This window comes from Equus quagga, chromosome 4 (assembly GCF_021613505.1).
Source record: "Equus quagga isolate Etosha38 chromosome 4, UCLA_HA_Equagga_1.0, whole genome shotgun sequence".
In the NCBI taxonomy this organism is placed as follows: Eukaryota; Metazoa; Chordata; class Mammalia; order Perissodactyla; family Equidae; genus Equus; species Equus quagga.
This window is the reverse complement of record NC_060270.1, coordinates 55,702,791-55,724,894: the sequence shown is the minus strand read 5'-3', so window position 1 is coordinate 55,724,894 and position 22,104 is coordinate 55,702,791. Positions and strand designations below refer to the sequence as shown.

Sequence of the window (22,104 nt, the reverse complement as noted above, 5' to 3'; positions counted from 1 at the left end):
GTCTTCTCCCAGAAGAGACCTTTTAGCAAGAAATAACACATCAAAGGGAAACACAGCGAGACAGAAAAATGTAAAGAAAGTATTCATAGCTTTCCAAATCTAATTATTTTTCAGTAGTTTTCCCACAGAGAAAAATGTAGACTTAGTTACCAGGGACCATCTCAATTTGCAGAAGAAGTATTTTCAAGAAAAATAAAAAAGATATTAAAATTATTGAGCACCTAGCTTGTACCAGGAACTGCGTTAGATCAACACTGTCACCTTCAATCTCCATAAGCCCTGTGAGGCTTTTCTATTTTAAAGATAAAAAAACAACGTTGGTAGAGTTTACATAAATCATCCAAATGCCAGGGAAGGATGGTGATAAAATTCAAATATAGGTTTTCCTCTTTACGTTAAATGCTCTCCAGAGAGTAAGACTTTCAGAAGTATTATGAAAAATGCAATTTTAAGTTTCAACTCCCTTAGGTATAAAAATTTAACCTCTAATTAAAAGAAATTAAGTTTCCACGTCTAAAAGTTTAGAATATAGGCAATAATATTTTTAAGAAAAAAAATGATGACAAAGCCTCAGGCCACCTCTTCTAGGTGTAGAGCTGCACATTAATGCTAGTTAGACTAATTATAATCTTCTGTAAGGAGCTGTCAAAAGTTCTAGTAAATAACAACCTCTTGGTTTGAATGTTATCAATAAATAATCTACTTAGCATAATTTGATAAATTTAGATATAGTCATTTACTATAAAATGTTATAAGTCATAACAATTTAAATAAATCAATATTATAAGAAGAAAAATAATCAAAAGAAGAACAGAATTTTCTCTTAAATTACTTAATGTGTTAAAATATACTTATTTCTTTTAAGGTCATTTTTTAAATAACAGCATATGTATCTTTTTTCCTATTTCACAAGTTATATTTTTTGATAGAGTCCATAGTCTGCTAAATAAAAACAGTAAGAGTATTTCACAAACTATTGTACAATTTAAATCTTATAAATTTAATTTCACAAAAAAATAGTTACATGTTCATACTGGCTAACTAAAAATTCTATCTTTCATCTCTGGTGTAAAATACTTTATGAGAGATTCAGTTCCAGCACTAAAAGTAATCCTATCACTGCTTTTTTTACATGTTTTACAACAGTTTCTGTTCTTAAGCAAAAAGACCCACAGACTAATTCAGCATGTAAAAGATAATTTTTTAAAAATCCCAGACAACACTTTCAAATCTTCTTTTATTTTCTTTTCTCCTCCTCACATCCAGAACTTCTCCATACGTCACATTTCTTGCAGCTGCTGAGACATTTGATGTTGGTCAGGTCCCATTTTATCCCGAAAACTTTATTGACATCAAAATACAACAGTTAACCAGTATTAAATCCATAAAATATTTACATAGTACAGCACGTTAAGCTTTAGATACTTGGCAATTAAACCACATAAAAATAGGGCAAGACCCTCTACGTGTTCAGAATCAGGTGTTCACTGTCTATATCTGGTGAGTGTATGCTGGTTCAAGAGGCAGCAGAGGTAACAAGTAATTACTTCAGAAGACATCAAACGCCATGATCTGGAAGCACGTTACGATGTTGCCCCATTGTCATGTACCACCCCATCTTTTGCCAATGTAGTCGCATAATTCTAGAAAGGCAGAGGAAACTTGATACAAAATGCAGACAGACAATACAAGACTTACTCTGTGGAGATATCCTACTCATACTACGCACCCACTGTGATATTGAACACAACTAGTCCTAAAAACTAGTCACCATCATCTTGGTTTTTCATTTTGAATGATCCATCAATTCAGCATTCTACTGTTATTTCTCTCCCACTACTGTTAGGCTCAAAGACAGTGTGTATAGCAACCTAATGGCTGTAGACCTAACATGCAGGTTTTTTCCACAATATGGGAACTTCTTTGTTCACAATTTCATTGGGAGGATAAGTTGATAGAACTGCTGTATTTTCATTTTTGAACCACATGCTACCCTTAGTTTTCCTTGAGGCTTTAATCTACTTATTCTGTTTATTTTTATAAGAATACAAGGGTTTCCTTTTTGAAGAGCCAAAATCAGGATCATGCACACCACTGCATTCTTCAAGTAAGAAAACAGGAGACTGACATGCAACATAAATTGGACTTTTCTGTTCAAAAAGTGCTCCATCAGGACAGACTGTGTGCTTCTTCTGTCCTTCTAAATCACATGGCTTTAGAAACTTTCAAATGTCTTCGATGTACCCTTTATAGGAATTTGGGTCAGACACACTGAACATGTATTCTAAGGCACTCGCTGTTTTTTGAAAAGCCCTAATTCTAGACTAGCAATCTGATCATGATATTTTGGAACCTCATCGTTCACAGTCCAAAGTGTAGCCCACATTAGAACGAAAAGAGTGCAGCCAGGAACCCATAAAACACTAGGCAGAAGATCAAGATCAAACCCCAGCTCTTGGCGGTGTGCCCCAGGAACTCTCCAGGGGTTGCATTGCAGATAAAGCACTTCCACTTAGCCAGGCTCTGGTTGAAGGACGTTTCTTTCCTGTCCTGGTGTATGTGCTGAGACGGGGGGAGCAGCGGCCACGCGGATGGAGGCGGCGAGGACACAGGCACGTCCAAGTTCAAGCGGCGAAGCCGGGATGGTGGCGGAAGGATGGCCAGGCTGAGGACACGTCTTCACTGCAGAGTGCGCTCCAACTGCCTCCACATGTACCTTTTAACGCTGATCCACGTGCCAGGCGCTCCAATCAAATGACACCATAAATTAGGTGATGTTTACCATTCTAGAGTTGATGGAACTGAGCTCCAGATTAATTATCTTTCCTTAAGTAATAAAAATAGTTAACGGCTGAGCTAGGTTATAAACCGTTTTCTGACTCCAAAGCCAGTGTTATTTACTAGTACTTGATACCAACACAGTTATGATTTTCTTTTTTCATTCATTCAACAAATATCTTTTGAGCACCATTAAGGCCAGCCACTACTCTAAGTCCTAGGGACACATTAGGAAAAATAGAGAGAGAAATGCCTGCCCTCTTAAAAATGATGATCTGCATTATTCTGTTATGACATTATATGATTTTTAAATATTAAATAATATTCAGTGGCTAAACATTTTAACAACCTTCCAAGTCACAGGTTTTATAAATCCATGTATAAATCTCTAGAACCTATTGCAGAGTGAATGCTATTACCACATTTAAAATTCAGTTTTTCAATAATTTCTAAAATTCAGTTTTAAAATTTACATTTTATCCATAGTATAGAGAAAATAATGAAAAAGCAATTATTTGTGCATGTTTATTATAATTGGCAATAATTTTAAATCCAAACCAATATATTCCAAAATGTTATTTTAGTAGGTCTGTTTACACTTACCAGCAACGTTGAAGTCTCTACGTTCCTTACATAACCTTAAAGATGAGTACAGAGTCAAAGGGGGGCCTTACTGATGACAAAAATTTTATTTAAAGGGGCGTAATATATCTGTAGACAGTCTTATTTTTAAAGATAAAAACATAAACATTATGAAAAACCACTTTCAAAGAAGTAGAACCTAGATCGATGCCTATTTTTCTCTTCGTATTTTTAACACTAAAGAAAACAAATACTGTTTCTCTGTCATACTCAGAAAAGGCAATCGAATCACTTCAAAGAATTCCGGTGTCTTGATTGCTTTGTTCTGAGTGACACTGACAACAGCTGCTCTGTAAACCGGATAAATACCTTGGGCTTGAGACAGGAGCCTGGAAGAACATATCCCTGGGGTTGCTTTATTTGTTGGCTGCCTTACTGATTAACTGCTATACTGAAGACATTTCTTTAATAATTGATATTCCTGTGAGGGGTTCGTTCTCGGGAAGCATCATAAATGCAAGTAGAACTGAGGCTCAAAGACTTGCACATCCACTTATGTGGATCTCAAAGCCCAGTAGAATATTAGATACTTAATGAAAATCTGCATTTTTTTGGACCCTTGAATAGTGTATTCTTTAAAGATTGGGAAGATATGCCCAGAGACAATAATACCTAACTTTTGGGAATGGAGGCAATAGGGTAAAATTACTACCTAAATAGAGTTTGCACAATATGCTTATATACTAAAACCTTGAAAAGTTCATCTTAATTTTACAAGATGGGAAAATTTTTGTAAAGTATATAACATTTCCTGAAATTATAAAAAGAATACATAAACTGTTTAATATAGAAGTATTAATATTAATCACTGTGCAGTAATGTAACCATTTCATTAAACATATTGGTCTCCATATGCAAGTCATAAAGCAACTTTCTTTTCCCAGGCTCTTCAGACTTACTCATTAGCCTGATTCTGTGTGCTTCTGGGATAAATTCATGGGTAAGTCCTCAGGTACTTCCATGCCTCAAAATAGTTCCATTTAATGAGGCAAAATCACGAGTTAGTATAATAATCAGAACTCTGAACCTCAGTCGTGTCAAAGCTTCTCTCCAGCTCCCACTGAATGCCGCTGCAGGTCTGGAAATGTGTACTTGGTAATAAGAAAATGTCAGTTATTTCCTCCTTTGCCAATTTCTCCCCTATTCCCTAGCCTCATCTTCTGATCCCGCAGCCTCCATCAAGGATTTAATCGGAGGAGAGGTGGTTTGGGGTGAGGACAGTTTAATTCTATTCGATCTGCTATTGGCCCTCTCTCGACCTGGCAGATATTCAATGCTGACTGCTTTCTTGAAATGATTTTCTTTGTGTTTCTCAGAGAATCCCCCCTCCTACCCTGACAAGGTCCAACTGCAGCTATGCTGTTAAAGTCTTCTCCAGCTGACCTTTATGCCACCCCTACCCTGACTCAGATTTGTGTCTAATGGGACACTCATGGAGCCTCTCTTGCAGCCCACATCTGACCCAAGGGGAATGTACTTTTGCCCTGCGGTCTATTCTGCCACTTCAAGCAAATAATGATATTCTTTTATCATTATATTTTTTGGCTGCGTTTCAGACTCGCTTCTGTGGTCTGCAGTACCTGGGGATATATGGGAAGCTTTCCTAGTGGTTCTCATGAGACTCTTCTCATTTGGTTTAAGGTGGTGAGGATGAGAAATCCCACAACACTCCAACAATTTCTACCATTGTAATTCTGCTTGTCTCATTAACTGCACCCTCAATTTTCTATCTACCCCTTACATATCCTCAAAATGGATGATGAGCTGAGTTCAAAACCATTTGTCAGCTCCTCTTATGCAAGTTCTTTATACATCTTACAGCACATTCCATTGGAATTTGGGAGTGTTCTTGGCCTTGCACCTCAGCCAATAGGGGCTATTTTGTTCGGATCAGTTGTTGACTCCTTCACTAGATGGTCAAAAACTGCAGCAGCAGCACCACCACAGCATCACCACGTTCATGGTGTTTTGATCCTCACAAATTCAAGCAAGGTTGGCTTCATGCCATTTGCAAAGGAGGATACTGTTATAGACTGAATGTTTGTGTCCCCCCACCCAAATTTATATGCTGAAGTCCTACCACCCAATGTGACAGTATTTGGAGATAGGGCCTTTGGGAGGTAATTAGGCTTAGATTAGGTAGGGTGAGTCCCTCATGATGGCATTAATGCTCTTATAAAAACAGGAAGAGATCTCTCTCTCTCTTTCTTTCTCTCTCTCTCCCCTCATATGCCTCAAGGGAGAATCCTCTGAGAACACAGCCAGAAAGAGCCATCAACAAGCCAGGATGAGAACTTGCATTGGCCCCGGTTGAGCCAGCATGTTGATCTTAGACTTCCAAGCCTCCAGAACTGTGTGAAATCAGTTTCTGTTGTTTAAGCCACCCAGTCTATGGTATTTTGTTATGGCAGCCCTGGCTGGGACAGACACCAAGGTTCAGACTCTTGGAAACATGTCAAAAATGTCACAGCTAAGCGGCTGAGTCAAGATTCAAACCTAGGGCTGTTTGAATGTAAGCCCTCCTCTTTTGACATAGCCCCCTGCTATCTTCTGTGGTTCTGCCCTTCTTGGACATGCTTTTGTGGCAGTGTTTCACAATTTTTCTGCTTCTTCCATAATTGTATTCATCCCTTCACCGAATATCTCCCAGGATCTTAAATTGGGCTGAGACTTATCTTCCCGTTGGCCACCACTAGCAGTACCTCTGCTCATCCTTTTGGTTTGCATTTATGTACTGTTTTGGTCAGCCTGTGTGTGTACATACACTTTGTGTATTACATGTATATGTGTGCATACGCATTTTTATTTACAGTATGTTCAAACAATGCCGATTGCTACATTTTGTTAACTACTGATACCTAGCTCCTTGACATTGGTGTCTGTATAATCCTTTGAAGGTAAAACACATATTTGGATCTCTTCTGTTAGCAGCATGCATAGATCTGAAAATATGATCTAATTGTTACCTACTTAGGCTTTTCCAAGGCCTGCAAGGGATCAAAATGTTTTAGGGTAATTCATGTTAAATGATGTTTGATAAAACCATGTGAGGATTTACATTTTTGATAAACAAAGCATATAGACAAACAAAAGCCAGAAACCTAATGTGCTGTAATTCTATATAAATCCTGGCAGGCCCTCTCTATTACTTTTCATTTGGCAAGTCCTCTCTCTAAAGAAAGAAAGGGCTGGGATAGCACTGGTCCATTGTTAGCAGTACAGCTTAACAACCTTGCACAGAAAATCCATTCTAACTCACTAGAGCCAATTAAATTGCTGATATACTTTCTTATCTGATTACAACCAGCTTAAATTACTGTTAAATGATCTCAATATTCCACATATGATCTGAAATCAGTCAAATATTTCCATATTTCTTTCCTTTAAACATGATATTTACTTGGCATTTATCCAAGTGTATGAGACAGAGCAACAGAAATGTTGACAAGACTGAGATGTAATGATCACAAAACTTGTTAGAATTAAAATATTCCTGTGAATAGCTCAGTGGGGTGTTAAACTTCAGAATATGTAATATATCTCAGTTTTCTTTGATCATGTATGTGTTTAACTGACTGAAGAGAAAATACATTTTCTAGTCACCTGAGGTTATTATTTCAGATCAATTCCATTTTGAAAATAAAATGATACAGCTTCCTACTCTATAAAAAGAGTTGAACTAAATCACTTAAATTTATTTCCAGCTCGGAATTTCTGCGCCTAGATGTGAGGTTTAATTCTTTGTAAAAATTCAAGCTCTCCTATAAATGTGATCAATATTTTTGGGAAAGGAGTCTAAACAGGCAACAGATTATACAAATATAAGCTATATTCGGCACAGTAAGGTGAACGAAGTCTCCCTAATTTCCTAAACAAGTAATCTTCAAGAGAAACTAGAACTCAGATATGTGTCATAGCTGGTTTCAGCATTGCTAAGGAATGTACATTTTGTGTCCTATACCCTAGACTGTACACATTTCAGCTACTAAAATTTAGGCAATTTGTATTATGGATGATGCTGACTGGATAAAATGCAGTTTGAACAGCAAGCTGTCCTTACCAATAATAGAAATAGCACAGCAGAAACTTGAGCCAATGCATATATGCGGTCCTCCTGCTTGTTAAAACCTTAAAACGGTGTTTATTGCCCTATCAGGAGGGAGGGATAGAGGGACCTGCTGTTGTTGTCCTGTAGTATTTTTATTCCATTAGCAAGTGTCATTCTTCAAACCTCATTATTGCTCCTAATGAAGCAACACAGCAAAGCTAAATTCAAGTTAGTATAAAATATTTCAATGAGTTCCTGCAGTGTGTTGAAGTTGGTGAGAAAGCTTTAGAGCAAAGGGCAAAACCAGAGAACAATCTTTCAAGTATCATAATTTCCATGATAAATGATGATACTCCTAGTTCAATATTTGCCTCAAACTGATGCACATATAAATAACACAACAGCTATTTGTAGGGCCAACTATTTCTCCTGGTGCTTCTTCAAATAGTGATAAAATGCTATGGTTTGTGGGCAAGGCAACACACAGCAAAGCTACTTTCTTGAAATCTACAAATCACTGGGCAGGAGTGCTTGTCCAGGAAAACAATGATGAAGACTTTGCTGCTAAATATACAAGTTTAGAGGATTAAGTTTCCCAATTCAAATTCTTTACTGTGTAAGATTTTCATCAGAGAACCAAAGATATAGAGCCCCATTTTTATATATTCCCATGAGCATATGTAAATAAGGCAAAAATAATGTCTTAAAATGCAACTTAAAAAGAGCCTTCTGTTATCAACCAATCTAAGTAAAATGGTACTACCTTCAAGAATAAGTAATGTAAAGTTAGGATGTTTACATTTTAAATAGTAATAAGATTAAAAGTTAAACGGGTGAACAATTACATAAATAGGTGATAAAGTACAAAATTGAAGAAATTTAGTAAAAGAAAACAGGGGTTGAAAAATAGAGCAACTGGATAGATAGTGACAAGGTGGGGGTGGGGTGGGTTGCTGTTTTGTTTCGTGAGCTCAGTTAGACCTTTTAAGGAGGGTGTGGGATAGAGCCGAATTCATGGAGGAAAATCTAGGAGAACCTTTGGGAAGCACATGCCAGGCAGAGGGCAGAGCAGAGCAAGGCCACTGTGGCTGGAGCTGCGAGAGCGTACCCACAGGGTCCTCCACATGCAACTGGCTCACCAAGGGCAGAGAACTTTCTGAAAACAAAGCCAGAATTCAGAAATGCTCCCTAATGACACACATTTTCTGGCATCTTGCCGGATGATAGATTAGATGTGCTGTGGCACAACAGGATCTCACGTCACCCATCAAATATGCCATCAGGCACGCCTTTTGTAAAGTAGTTTGCATGACGGATACATCTAACTAGTAATACCTTCATGAACTTGCCTGTATCTTGGTTTTCTCATTTGTAAATGGTAATAATATTTCTCAACTCCCAGAGGTTTAACTTTATCATTCATTTATTTCCTTATTTTGAACCACATATTTATTCAATTGGATTAATTACACTGTTTGCTTTATGACACACTCTCATAATTTATCCATGGGAAATCTTTTCTTTATGTATTTACTTATCTATAATAATATAATAAACATCTACGAGACAACTGAAAACAAAACCTGGACCGTTGATAACATCTTACATCTACCAGTATGTACCCCCTGACCAAACCCCTATTCCAAAATAACCATTATCCTAAATCTTATGTTCAATATTCCCCTTCTTTCTATGTGTAATTTTATCACTTTTCTTATTTTAACATTTTTAAAAAGACTTTTAATAAAAATTTAAGTTTATTAAAAGGCTGTCGTATTCTATGTAATATTAGGGAGGGTTTGTCATTCTAATGTCTATTGCTATTTCATTAATATTGTTCCATGTAGCTATAATTTTACTCCTATAAAATATTTCAATATAAATATACTGCAATTTATTAATCCATTCTCCTGTCAGTGCGTATTAAGATTCACGCAAGGATTTTGCTATTATAAACCTTTTTTTTTTATTATGTCCTCTTTAATACCTACGCAAGAGTTTTCCTTGACCATATATCTGGGGATGGTATTGCTGGGTTTTAGGACATGTAAATGATTGACTTTATATGACAACATCAAATGTTTTCCTAAGAGGGTCAACCACTTTACACTCCCACCGGCAATGTATAAGAATCCACTTTCTCTCCAATACTTGGCATAGAGCCTCTCCTTTTGAGGAGTCACATGGGAGTTGGCCGTTGAGCAATTTTGTCCCTGGGAAATATTTAGTGCAATGATAAATGCTAATGTGATCTTATTAGTATTCAGAGGTTTCTGTAGCTTGTTATAGATCAGTTACTAATGCAAAATAACCACCACAGTGCGTGGCAAATAGTATTAGTTTGAACCATATGAAATTGCTGTGTTATTAGACTAAAAAAATCAAATGTTAGTAATTTCATATGATTCAAGAGCTGCTTAAGAGATTCCATTGTTGTCCTTCTTCCCAACAATCCTGAATGTCTGTATCAGTAATCACCATATTTTCAGTCGTCATCTCTTTTATCATGTACCTGCCACTATTCTTGTTTATGCTTAAGTGAATCACCTGTATAGAGTTCTTTTTCCAGACCTTTCAGTTTCAGTAGAAGATGACTGATTCTATTTCAATTAACAGTGCCTTTTTATTGTCTCTTCTTTCTATTCTCGAATTCTTAGGTTTGTGACTGCAAATATATTTTTTAAAAGTTCATTATAAAAGATTTCTGCCAACAGTAGTATTTCAAACAGAGCACAGACATTCAAGTTGGGGTAAATGTATTCCAGTCATTAATGCAAGCGCACAAAATAAATGAAAATTTAGGGATAGTCTAAATTTCAGATTGAAGTTATGGTCAAGTGTGGTTAAATTCTGAATCTTCAAATTTCCATTTATGCTGGATGTTTGTTTTGGATATAGGAGAAAATATGAAATAGAAATTATTAATTTGGAAATTTAATCAAAAATTTATTCAGAGTATAGAGAAAATATTGGATTAAAAGAAGAAACAGCAGATTTTAAAAATAAATAGTGACAGCCTGTTTTAAATAAATGAAAACCATATTGCTTCCATATTGAATTTGACTTCTGATTATTTTTAAATATACAGAAACTACAGATGAACATGTGATACTCTGATGTCATTCCTAGTGCCCTGAACAAAATCAGGAGGCTTTTTTTTTTATCCAGAGGTTTATTTTAGTAGAAGCTTAATATTTGGACATTTTGGATATTTGGTTATACAGTCTTGCTCTCCTCCACAACAGCTTTGTGAACGAACAGAGTGCCATTGCATAGATCTCGAGTGTGGGCACAGCTTTCCGTTTCTTTAGCTGTAAACTTGTGAACACATTCATCTAATTTCAGGACCAAGTTGTCACTTGTATGTATAAATCAATTTAACTTATATATTCACAATGAAAGTTTTAAAGTGCTTTTCGCCGTGACCTATTGTTTTGTAATATATGTCAGTGCCTTAGGCTCCTGATAGAATGACAGCATTAATAGAAAGAAAAGTTATTGTCTCTAAATGTCCTTATCAGTGTCCTTATCAAATGGAAAATAATGTTCCCTGACATACACACTATAAAATTCCATTTTTATCATGAAATGAGATCCTGACATAATACAGCAAACCTGACAAATACTAAATTGCTGGTATTTAAGCATAATAAAATGTAGAATTTCTTGAATATCTTGCTCAGTGGATCAACAATGTCTATAGTTTTTAATATACTCACTCATTAAATATGCATTTATGGAATACCAACTATTTCTCAAGCACTATCTAGTTTCAAACTTCAAAGACCTCAGAATCTGGTGAGTAAGTAGACATTTACAAAACCGTAATGCAATGTGATAGATGGTGCAAAATAGGTATTCTGTTAAGGATGAGTGCCTAGTAATGCCTCCTCAGATAAAGCTTTCCAAAGAGATGGAAAATATTTTAACTATTTCTTGAAAAATAAATATTATTTCTCAAGTCATAAAGTTATTTTCCAAACAAAGGAAATTATTCATTTATTCAATCACTGTATAACTCACTCAGTCCCTTATTAAATATACAAGTCAGACACAGAAATAGAAAAGACTCCATGGATCTCATAGGAAAAGCGCAGTATTTGGGTAGAGAGAAAATACCACTGAAAAAAATCAAGTTGTCATGTAATTGTGAAAAAGTACTCAATTACTGTTGACACTAGTAATTCCCTAAAACATGGTTTTTCTTATTTATTTACTTATTATGTGTGCCCAACTCTTGCCTTTAAAGCATCTACAACCTCCAGGAGGAGAAGAGCCTTTTCTGTCTCTGTATCTGTCTTGGATATTAAATTAATGACCAATTTATTGAGTGAATGAATAAATATGCTACTTTTGCTTGGAAAATAATTTTATGACTTTAGAATCCTACATTTAAAATTACACTTAATGTTGAAAGCATCTCCCTAAGCCTGGCAACAACAAATCCAGAACATCTGCTCTCACCACCCCCATCTATTCAATGATGTGCTGAAGCCAGCAAAAGAAAAACAGGAATAAATATTGGAAACAAAGAAGGGAAAATCCGTTCAGAGATGACTTGATTGTTAACGTGGGCTATCTTATGGAATCTAAGAAAAAGAACTCTATTCAAACTATAAATGAAGTTAGCAAGTTTGTAGGATTCAAGATCAACTTCAACAATCATATGTGTTTCTACAGCTGCAAACAATTTGAAAATAAAATAAAATACTACTTAGTAGCATAAAACACATCAAAATTCTGTAAGAAACAAAACAAAATGTGATTTTAGACCTGTATAAAACATGAGTGGAAGTATCTAAAGAAAATAGAGATATACACCATCATCATGAATTAACAGAGTCAACATAAATGGAAAAAACCCTAAATTTTAACTTTTAATTTGAGGTACATTACAGTTCTATATGTAAAATCCTACATTAAATCTAAAACTTCTTGATGACATTTTATAATATCTTCAAAATCTTTGGAAAGACAGAAATTTTTTAGACAAGACTTAAAAACATTTACCATAGGAAAAAAAACAATCAAAATTATAAACTTTTGTTAATCAAAAGGAACTTTTAGAAATGAAAAGGTAAGTCACATACTGGGAGAAAAAAATGCAATGCTTATGTCTGACAAAGAACTTACATCTAGAACATGTAAAAGAACTTTTATAATTTTATGGTAAGAAGACAAACACCCCAATTGACAAAGTAGGCTATTTGAATAAACTCTTCACCAAAGAAGTCAACTGCTTGCAATGATTCCTGATCAGAGAAGTGTAAGTTGACCCCATCATGATGATATATCACTTCGCACCCACTAGAACGACGAAGAATGGATGGCAGTACCAAATTCTGGAAGGATGCGGAGAAACTAGAATTCTCATATATTATTGGAGGGAATGTAAAATATTATACCCACCTTGGAAAAGTGGTTTCTCATAACACTAACCACGCACTTACCCTATAACCTAGCAATTTCCCAATGTATACTTTACTGAAGAGAAATGAAGACTTATATCTGCAATATGACTTTAACAAAAGTATTTCTAGACATCCTCTCATAATGGCTAAAAACTGAAAAAAACCAAAATATCTGTTTACCAAGAGAATAGATAACTAAGTTGTGGCATATTCATACAAAGGAATACTATTTAGCAAAGAAAGAATGAACTAATGATGATGTGACAGCAAGGATGAATCACAAAACTATTTTGAGCAAAAGAGAGAAGACATAAAGAGTGTTTACTATATGGCTTATTTTATATAATATGTAAAAACAGGTAAACTAACATACGATGATAGAAACCAAAACTGAATGACCATGAGAGTGGAGATTGACTAGAGGGGAGCATGTGAAAACTTTCCTGTACGATGGAAAATATTTTATGTGTGAAATTTCATTGTAAGGATGTATAAATTTGACAAACCTTATCAATTTGCACATTAAAGATGTGTGTATTTTCCTGTATGCAGATCTAACACAGACACACTCATCAGACACATTTATTAGCAGATATGACATGCTGAAAGAAATTAGTGAACATACAGTAGGTGAGAGGAAAATTCACAGAAATACAGAGGAAAATAGAGAAGAGAGGTAAGAGATGTAGAAAATACATCAGGAAAATCTAAAATACGTTTAATTGGATTCAGGGAAGGAGAAGAGTGAGAGAATGGGACAAAGTCATACTTAAAGAGATACTGGCTGAGAATTTTCCAAAATTGATGAAAAAAATCAATCGTAGAATCTAGGAACTCAACAAACATCAAATGGGATGAATAAAAAGAAATCCATGAAGAAATATCAGAACAAAACTGCTGAAAATCAAAGGTAAAGAGAAAATCTTCAAAAATGCCAAAAAAAGAAGAATATAAGGTGGCCAAAACATTTGAAAATCTATCAGTGAAACTAGGCACGTTAACAAAATAAAGTGGAAAAAAGTATCTCTATAGATGCAGAAAATGCGCGCAATAAAATTCAGCATCTGTTCATGCAGTAAGAATGATGAAATGCCCATAAGAAAATTGGTAGATATTAGAGATATGGGGGCAATCCTAGTTCTGCCATTACTCAGCTTAGTTATCCTGGACGACTCTGTTACCTACCATCTCTATATACCTAAAGACAGACAAAATCGATAACTTTGAAATCCCCTTGTTAAAAGGAAATCTTTTAACACCTGATGTGCAGAACAAAAAATAAGACAGTTTCTCCATTTTTCAAAAAACATGTTTTTTTCTAACCACCAGAATGAATGATTAAGGACACTTTAATATCTGCACAATTTTCCAATAAGAGCATCATACATTTCTGTAGCAGGGAGAGTTCTGAGACAGCCCCCAAGACTCTTCCCTCTTGACTCATATCCCCCCAAAAATCGCCTTCCCTTCTGTGTGGGCAGGATGGGGAATATGATGGATTTACTCCCATGATTAAATTATATTACAGGACAAAAGTAAAAAGATTTTCAGATATATATAGTTAAGGTCTAAAATTAGTTGACTTTGAGTTTATCAAAAGGGAGATTATTGGGCAAAAAACGGGAAATTATTGTTTGTGAATATGAGTCCCTAAAAGGAACTGGACCCCTCTGAAGGAAGAGATTAGAAGTATGAGAGAGACTCTCCTGCTGGTCTTGAAGAAGTAAACTGCCATGTTTTGAGAGGGCCAGGACCTGACAGCAGCCTCTAGGAAATGAGAATGACTCCCAGTCCACAACCAGCAAGAAAACAGGGACTTCAGTCTTAAGAGAAACTGATTCTGCCAACAACCTGAATATGCTTGGAAGAGGGCCCCAAGTTCCAGATGTGAACACACCCCAGTGACACCTTGATTTCAGTCTTCTGAGACCTTGTGCTCTTTGATGCCTGGACTTCTGATCTGCAGAAACTGTGAGAGAAGAAATAAGCATTGTTTTTAATCTTCTAAATGTGTGAAATTTGTTACATGGCAGTAGCAGACTAATCGAGTTGCCGTAGAAGAGCAATCTTATTTTATAATTCAGAGAAAGAAACCCTTATATTCCATTAATTAATTGACTTTAAACAAACAAGTCTAGTTCATTTATAACTGCTTATTTACAACTTCTAAAATGTTTAGAGATTATATTACCATTTTAGGAAAATTGAACCATAAAAGGGGATAACTTTGTTTTTCAAATACACTTTATTTGATGTTTGACATTCTCTTTTGATATTAGCCTTATTTTTAAGTGTCCTATATAGTGGTTGCCCATTCAGAATTTCCAAAACTTTTCATGGATTTGTTTGCTAATAGTATGTAGCGTGATAATGACTTCCAATTAAATGCTGGATGTTAAAGTACTAACTCAAAATGTGTTGTGGATCTAATGATGTCAGAAGGGGAGTCATGTTACTAATAGCTCTGTAAATTAAAGTGAATTATGGTCTGGAAAACTCTACTTCTTTTCAAAGTACTTTCCCCAAACCTTTTAGATTCCCTTGTCTGGATCTCAATTAGTTATATTGATTTTTCCAAATTATTGTATTAATTCCAATTATTTCACTTAAAAATGCATCAGCATACTTTCTCATGTGATTCTTAAGAGCTCCACACATTTTCAAATTGAGACAGTCATACGAAAACAGCCTGATTTTGTAGGAAAGAAATGCAATTGAACCCACACTGTCTTTATTTGCTGATGTCCATAAAAAACACACGCTCTGTAATTCTATGTCTAACAGAGTTGTCCTTAGACTAAAAGTACTGGGTATGTCCACACATATTCTTAATTACCAAGTACAGGTTTTCTTTGAAATCAAACAAAGCTTTCAGTTAAAGTGAGATATACAGAAAATAAAGCCTGGTATTCTGCTGATGTGTAAATAAGGTCCTAAAGCTTTATTGTTCAGGGAATAAATCTTATCACTTCTCTGCTAATACACTTCTGTGATATTGCATGACCTGCACCTCCAACTGTGCTAGGAATTTCTCTTCAAAAGGACTATAATATGGCAACAAGGCAGGGGGTGATTTACATTATCATCTTATTGTGATTGTATCAAAAATTCTATTCTCTTTAATTTGAGAGTTTCAGAGGAAGTCAAATAGAATTGAAATGAATTGATAAAACTCATTGTGTTTTCTATAAAAGTTCTTGGCATAATTGCCCACACTTTAGTCTGATCTCATTTAAGCCTGTATTTATTATTACCTTTAAATTGTATGGTAATTAGGTTAATAGCATGAGGGCAGGACAAATTAAGATACTTTCACTGCAAGTTTTCAACCTGTGTCCTACTGCCTATGACTCAATTCATGATTCTTTTTGATTAAAGAGGATACATCAAGCTACTGACCCATAGATTTTTAACTAAAGTCTTAGCTGAAATCATGCCTCCTGATGTTTGAAATAAATATTTTATTAGATATGATAGTAACCAACATAATTTATTAACCAATGACAAATATTTGGAAAGGCTTAGCTTGTTTGCGAATTTTGCTGAATGTTGTCCTGCTGGGAGGATAGAAGCTCTGAGGACTTGTAATGAGCCACACAGTCCTAAGTCTGTTCCCTGAGGGAAAAGCCATTATGACGTTGTGACTGTTAAGTAATTTTTATATATCTGGGGCCTTGAACAAATTACTCACTAGATTCAATAAAAAAAGCAGCTCTGACACAATCTGTAACTTGCACTCTAGTATTTAAATAGGACTAGATTGTGAGTTTAAACCTAACGTTACCCAAGACTATAAAATAAAAACTCTAATTCAGAACATGATTGCTCTATTATAACTCAAGTGTATGTTTTCACCAAAAGCCTCTTTCCAAGGTTGCTATTATGTAAGTTATCCAAGAACTGGACTTTAAGTTATTAAAACCTGGTACAGTTGAGAGAGAGAAAGACCTCGATTAGCAAGGAAACCAGTACTCCCCAATATTTCTGGTTCAGGATGTGCTTTATGAATTCCCATTTCTATTTAAAATATTTTTTAAGTGGGAAATTAAATCAGTTTATTATTTTCATTAATATAAAAGTGCAAGTAAGTCACTTGGTAGATTGGAATAGTGATGGATTCAGTGTCAGGGGACTTAAGGTAAAATCCTCGCCCTGCATTTACTAACTTTATGACAAGGAGTGGATCAACTAAACTCGTGAATAGGAAGAAAGTACCCAGTACAGAGATGTCCTCCCAGAGATGTCAAGAGCTGAGACTGGAGGAAAGCGAACTGTCTTAGAAACAAAGCAAAAGGGAATTCTTCTCAAAATGAAAAAGATCTGACTCTGTAATGTGTTAACAAAATCTCTGATTTGTTTCAGTGGGAATTATGATGAGGCATGGAAAGCAATAAGTAACTGATACGGATAAGGATCTGAATAGTGTTAAGACTGACACATTTATTTTCATTAGCACCAGCTGGAAGATAACACCAGGACTATGTGATATTTTTAGGTAACTTTTTTTTTACTTTATTTAATCAATATGTAATCATTTTTAAAGAAAGGCTTTGGGGGAAATGAGTAACTTTCTATCATAGAAAGAATTTATTCATTTACAATTAACCACAGTTGTTCTTATAAACTACAGAGTAAAGGAAGTCCACCAATGAATAAAAATTATCCATATGAGCCTGGAGACATCACCAATAATTCCGCCAACTCATTGTAACTATACTGTGGTGGCCACATGCTGAACAATTGAGTTGGTTGCTTATTATGTCTACCTGTTTTAATATATTGACCATTTTAGCAAATAGATTATTATAAAGTTAATTGTAGAGCCTTTGTTAAATCAGTCACTGAAATCTTAAATAACTGGTTTTACATTGACCAGTTAATATTTTAATTTATGGAATAATATTACATTGACCAGTTAATATTTTAATTTAAATTATGGAACTGTGGACTACGAAAATATAGTGAGTTGCAATAAACCAAATGGCATTATATCCTATTTTAACTGTGCATTTTATAATTTAAGTTGCATCCTTAATATTTTTGCGTCTCCATTGGATTTGTGTGGGAATTTCCTAAATCAAATACTTTCATAAAAAAATTGTAAAACCATCCTGGTAGAATTTACTGTGAATAATTTTTAAAAAAGATAGAATTGGTTTTACTGCTTTATTTCTACTGCTGTGAACCTGGAATCCGCAGAGGAAGATTAATTTATTCATGACCTGGAGTTCACAGAGCCCATAAAAGGCAGAATTCAGGGCACACCCTTGAGTTACAAACCTTGCTCTAGAGCCCATGCTCCTAATGGTTGTATATGATACTGTCCTGCTTTGGCTGATAATGACTTTGAAATAATACTCATCTCACTCATTTGGATCTTAAAGTTCAATGAATAAGAAAGAGAAATAAAAGGGGCAGAAACTTGATTTATTATGTCAAATCTCTAATAAAAATCAATCTTCTGTCCCAGATGCAACCCAGGGGAAAGTTTGGTTTTCGTCTCACACCAACACTACGATGTCCAACTGAGATGAGTTGCATAATGGAGTTTGATATATATAGTTTAAGAACACTAGGAATACTGCCAAGAAGTAAAGTGAACTGAGGAATCTACCAATATAAATACGAGAAAGGAGATCTATAAAGTGTCTGCATTGATCCAGACAGATGATAAAGAGAGCTACAAAAATTTAATCCAATATTTTGGTCACTCAAGTTCTCTTCAGTCTATCCATAGCATTTTAATCTCCTCTTCTACCTTATTCAGTCTTTACTAAAATTCTGATAGTCATCTCCAATTTCTTCCTTCAATCATTTGTAGCTCATATGTTTGTCTTGGACGTGTGGGTATTTCCAATTCTCAATTTCTTTCTCAGGATTTTCAGAAATTTCTTTTATCTTTTGCAAGGCATCTTTAGAGTCTTTAATCTTCCTTCAGATATCTTTGCATTTCCATTAAATTGCATCTCTGCTTTAATAAAGTTTAGACACTTTCAATTCCGAGAAGCCTTGATCATATTTTAAGGTGATGCTTGGGACATCCAGTAGGCTTTAGAAATGCAGAAATTGACAATTCTATCACATTTTCCAACTTTAACTCTCTGGTTAACATAATATTCTAGGCAAATGGTTCTCCATTGTGCTTGCACATCTGAGTCATATGGGGGTTTTGAAAAATCCAAACACATGGGACTTACCCAGAATCTCTAGAGGAGGGACACCAGCATGGATAAATTTTAAAGCTCTCCAAGTAATTACAGTGTGCACTCAAGTTTGAGAACCTTGGACTAGAATCTCTTTCTTGTTAATTGATTAGATGACGTCTTCTCTCATTACAAATGCATAAACTATTGGAGCAGGCGATTAGGCTGTCTTTGTTCACCTGGTAATCCAGCGCCTAGCAGAATGCTTGACAGAGCATGCAGCAAAGAAAATCTGTTAAAGGAACGAAGAAAGAAATGAATGCTGCTTCAGTTTTTCCAGGTGTCTGTAACTTTGTGATTGAATCATGGTTGAGCTTCTCTTCCTCAGACTTGCAGTTTTAGGAAATTAATTTTATCAAGTATCCCAGAGGGATCTAGGCTTACATGTTAAATAGGTTTATAATGATCTTTAAACCAAACAGCATTTAATTAAATTAGCAGAGTGGCAGACCATCCCAATACTCTGAACATGAGACAGAGCGTCGCTTTCCGGGTTCTGGACTACTTGGAAAACCACAATAATTCAGAAGACTCTCTAATAAGCATGGACTCACTGCATGCATGCTTTGATACTTATCTGATGTCCTATTTATGTATCTTCTCTTTTTTATTTTCTAGAAGTTTTTGTCGGATTAGGTTGTACTACAGTATTTTTTTGGAAGTGGTAAAAATTTTTAATTTTATGAGATCTTTTATACCATTTACTTTACAAACACCAAAATATAAATAAAGCTCATAATTTTATAACTTAAAAAGGGCAAGAGGAGTGTTCTAGACTGCAGGTCTCTTCAGAGGCTGCAATGCACTGGCTGTGCGCCAGGTCTGGCGCGGGCGGCCAGCTCTCCGCGGTGAGGCCCGCCTGACCGTCCCGTGTGGTCAGGACTGTCCCGCCTGGTTAGTGTAACCTGTTCGCAGAGGGCGGATTGCAGTGGACTGAGAGTGAATTTACCCAAGGGGAAGGAGCGTGAGAAGGCAGAGACTAAAGGAAGGACACTGCAGGGTTCCCACCACAGGGCTGGACATTTAGCTCCCCGTGGATCCCGTTAACCCCAGGGAAGTATGGCCGAGGGACAATTGTTTGGAAAAAAGTATATTTTGAATTCCATTTGTAAAGAAAGAAAGGAAAGCAGTGACATAATGCCCAGCGTTGGAGCCAGTTAAACCGGAAAACATTGGTCTCTTCAGAAAATAGTTTAAGGAATGAGAGGCAAGAAAGAAAGGACGTTCATCTTGGAAGGACCCAAAGCTCTTTAAAAGTTTCAAAGAGTGTTATGATAGCTGTTTAAACCACTTCTGTCACCATAATGGATGAAGTACTTCAAATTTAAATGGTAACCAGAATTCTCCTCTCATTTACACTAAGAAGCTGAGATGACTTGAAAGGATTTCTCATTTTAAATATTTACTTTACAGTATTTAACTACTGTTTTATTGAAAGCTGGTTATCTTTCATCTACTTTATTATTGCCTGGTCTATCATTGCCTGTGAGAGTGTGTGTGTGTGAAAAGTAGTGAATCTTGTCAAAATAGGCTGGAAATCTATAGGCAGTTTAAATCTATTCCCTTTTTTTTTTTTGGATGAGGAAGATCGGCCCTGAGCTAACATCTGTTGCCAATCATCCTCTTTTTGGTTGAGGGAGACTGTTGCTGAGCTAACATTTTGTGCCAGTCTTCCTCTATTTTATATGTGGGATGCTGCCACAGCATGACAATGAATGGTGTATGGGTCTGCACCCGGGATCTGAACTTATGAACCCTGGGGCCGCTGAAGCAGAGTGCGCGAACTTAACTGCTACACCCCTGGGCTGGCCCCTTAAATCTATTCTTAATTACTAATGGTAAACAGTTTAATCCATTACCACATTCACAGTGGAAACAGCAAAACTGTTCTTGAAATGTCAATTTTGAATATTCTGGAGAATTTGTTATTAGGTATCATACTTCATGCATTCACATGCCAGGGGGCTTTTATTCAACTTGAGGGAAAAAAGTAAAATAACATGCACTGAACAAAGGAAGAAGTGCTGCTATGCACCCTAATAAAACCTTTCATCACTTCTGCTTCCCTCAGGAGCAAGATATATGATGATGAACTTCTGAGAATATTTATGGCACACTTGTCGCTGTCACCGTGAGTTACTGCTTAAAGCAGAGTTTGCAGACTCAAATGTCTACAGTGGGTGGGCAGGTAATGTGAATGCTTGAAATATGCCAGGTTGAAAAATATTCTTCACTTACTTAAAAAAAATGCACTCCTAATCTTTTCTTGAAACATGTAGCCCTCTGGGTCAACTTTTACTTTTCCCACCTGTGAAATAGATAAGGGTCCAAGTGGTGGTTTGCTTTCCTCTTTGCTAGGAGAGGAATAAAAGTGGAAGAGCGATGCTGAAAGCCCCTGACTCTTGACAGCTAAGTGCTGCCATGGCAACAGGGAGGGATGGGGAATGTAGCAAGGTGGCCCGCTGGCTCCTTATCCAAAAGCACTATGGCTGACTGGTTCCTGGACAGTGCTGGCGTGCCGACAGGCCCAGCTCTCTGGAGTGTTAAGAGAAGCTAGAAACCTGTATGTTTACAGAGAAGAGATCAATTTTTATGGAAGTAGCTAAGTCTTCTGTTTTTAAATAGCGTCCCTTATAAATGGAGGGGAAAAAATTAGAGATGCTATCTGTCAACCAGGTCTAGCTCTTGACTCACCATTATATAACCTCTGTTTCAGAGATTTAAATTTCATAAATAAAATCAACTACTTTTAAAGAAAATGTTATGTCCACATGCAAAAACATGAAGTTTGACTCTTACCTGACACAATATACAAAAATTAACTCAAAATGGATTAAAGACCTAAATATAAGACCTAAATCTGTTACATTCCTAGGAAAAAAAAAGGGAAAAATGTCACAACATTGGATTTGGTGATGATTTCTTGGATATGACACCAAAACCACAGGCAACAAAATAAAAAATAGGCAAGTGGGACTACAGAAAACTTAAAAACTTCTGTGTGCCAAAGGAAACAATTGAC

The 22,104-nt window shown here is 35.8% G+C and overlaps 1 pseudogene; it reads right to left on the bottom strand.

Annotated features, from left to right (window-relative positions):
• Window positions 1-1,886: 1,886 nt before the first annotated feature.
• LOC124238664 (sodium/potassium-transporting ATPase subunit beta-3-like) overlaps window positions 1,887-22,104 on the bottom strand; it is a 64,793-nt pseudogene continuing 44,575 nt past the window's right edge.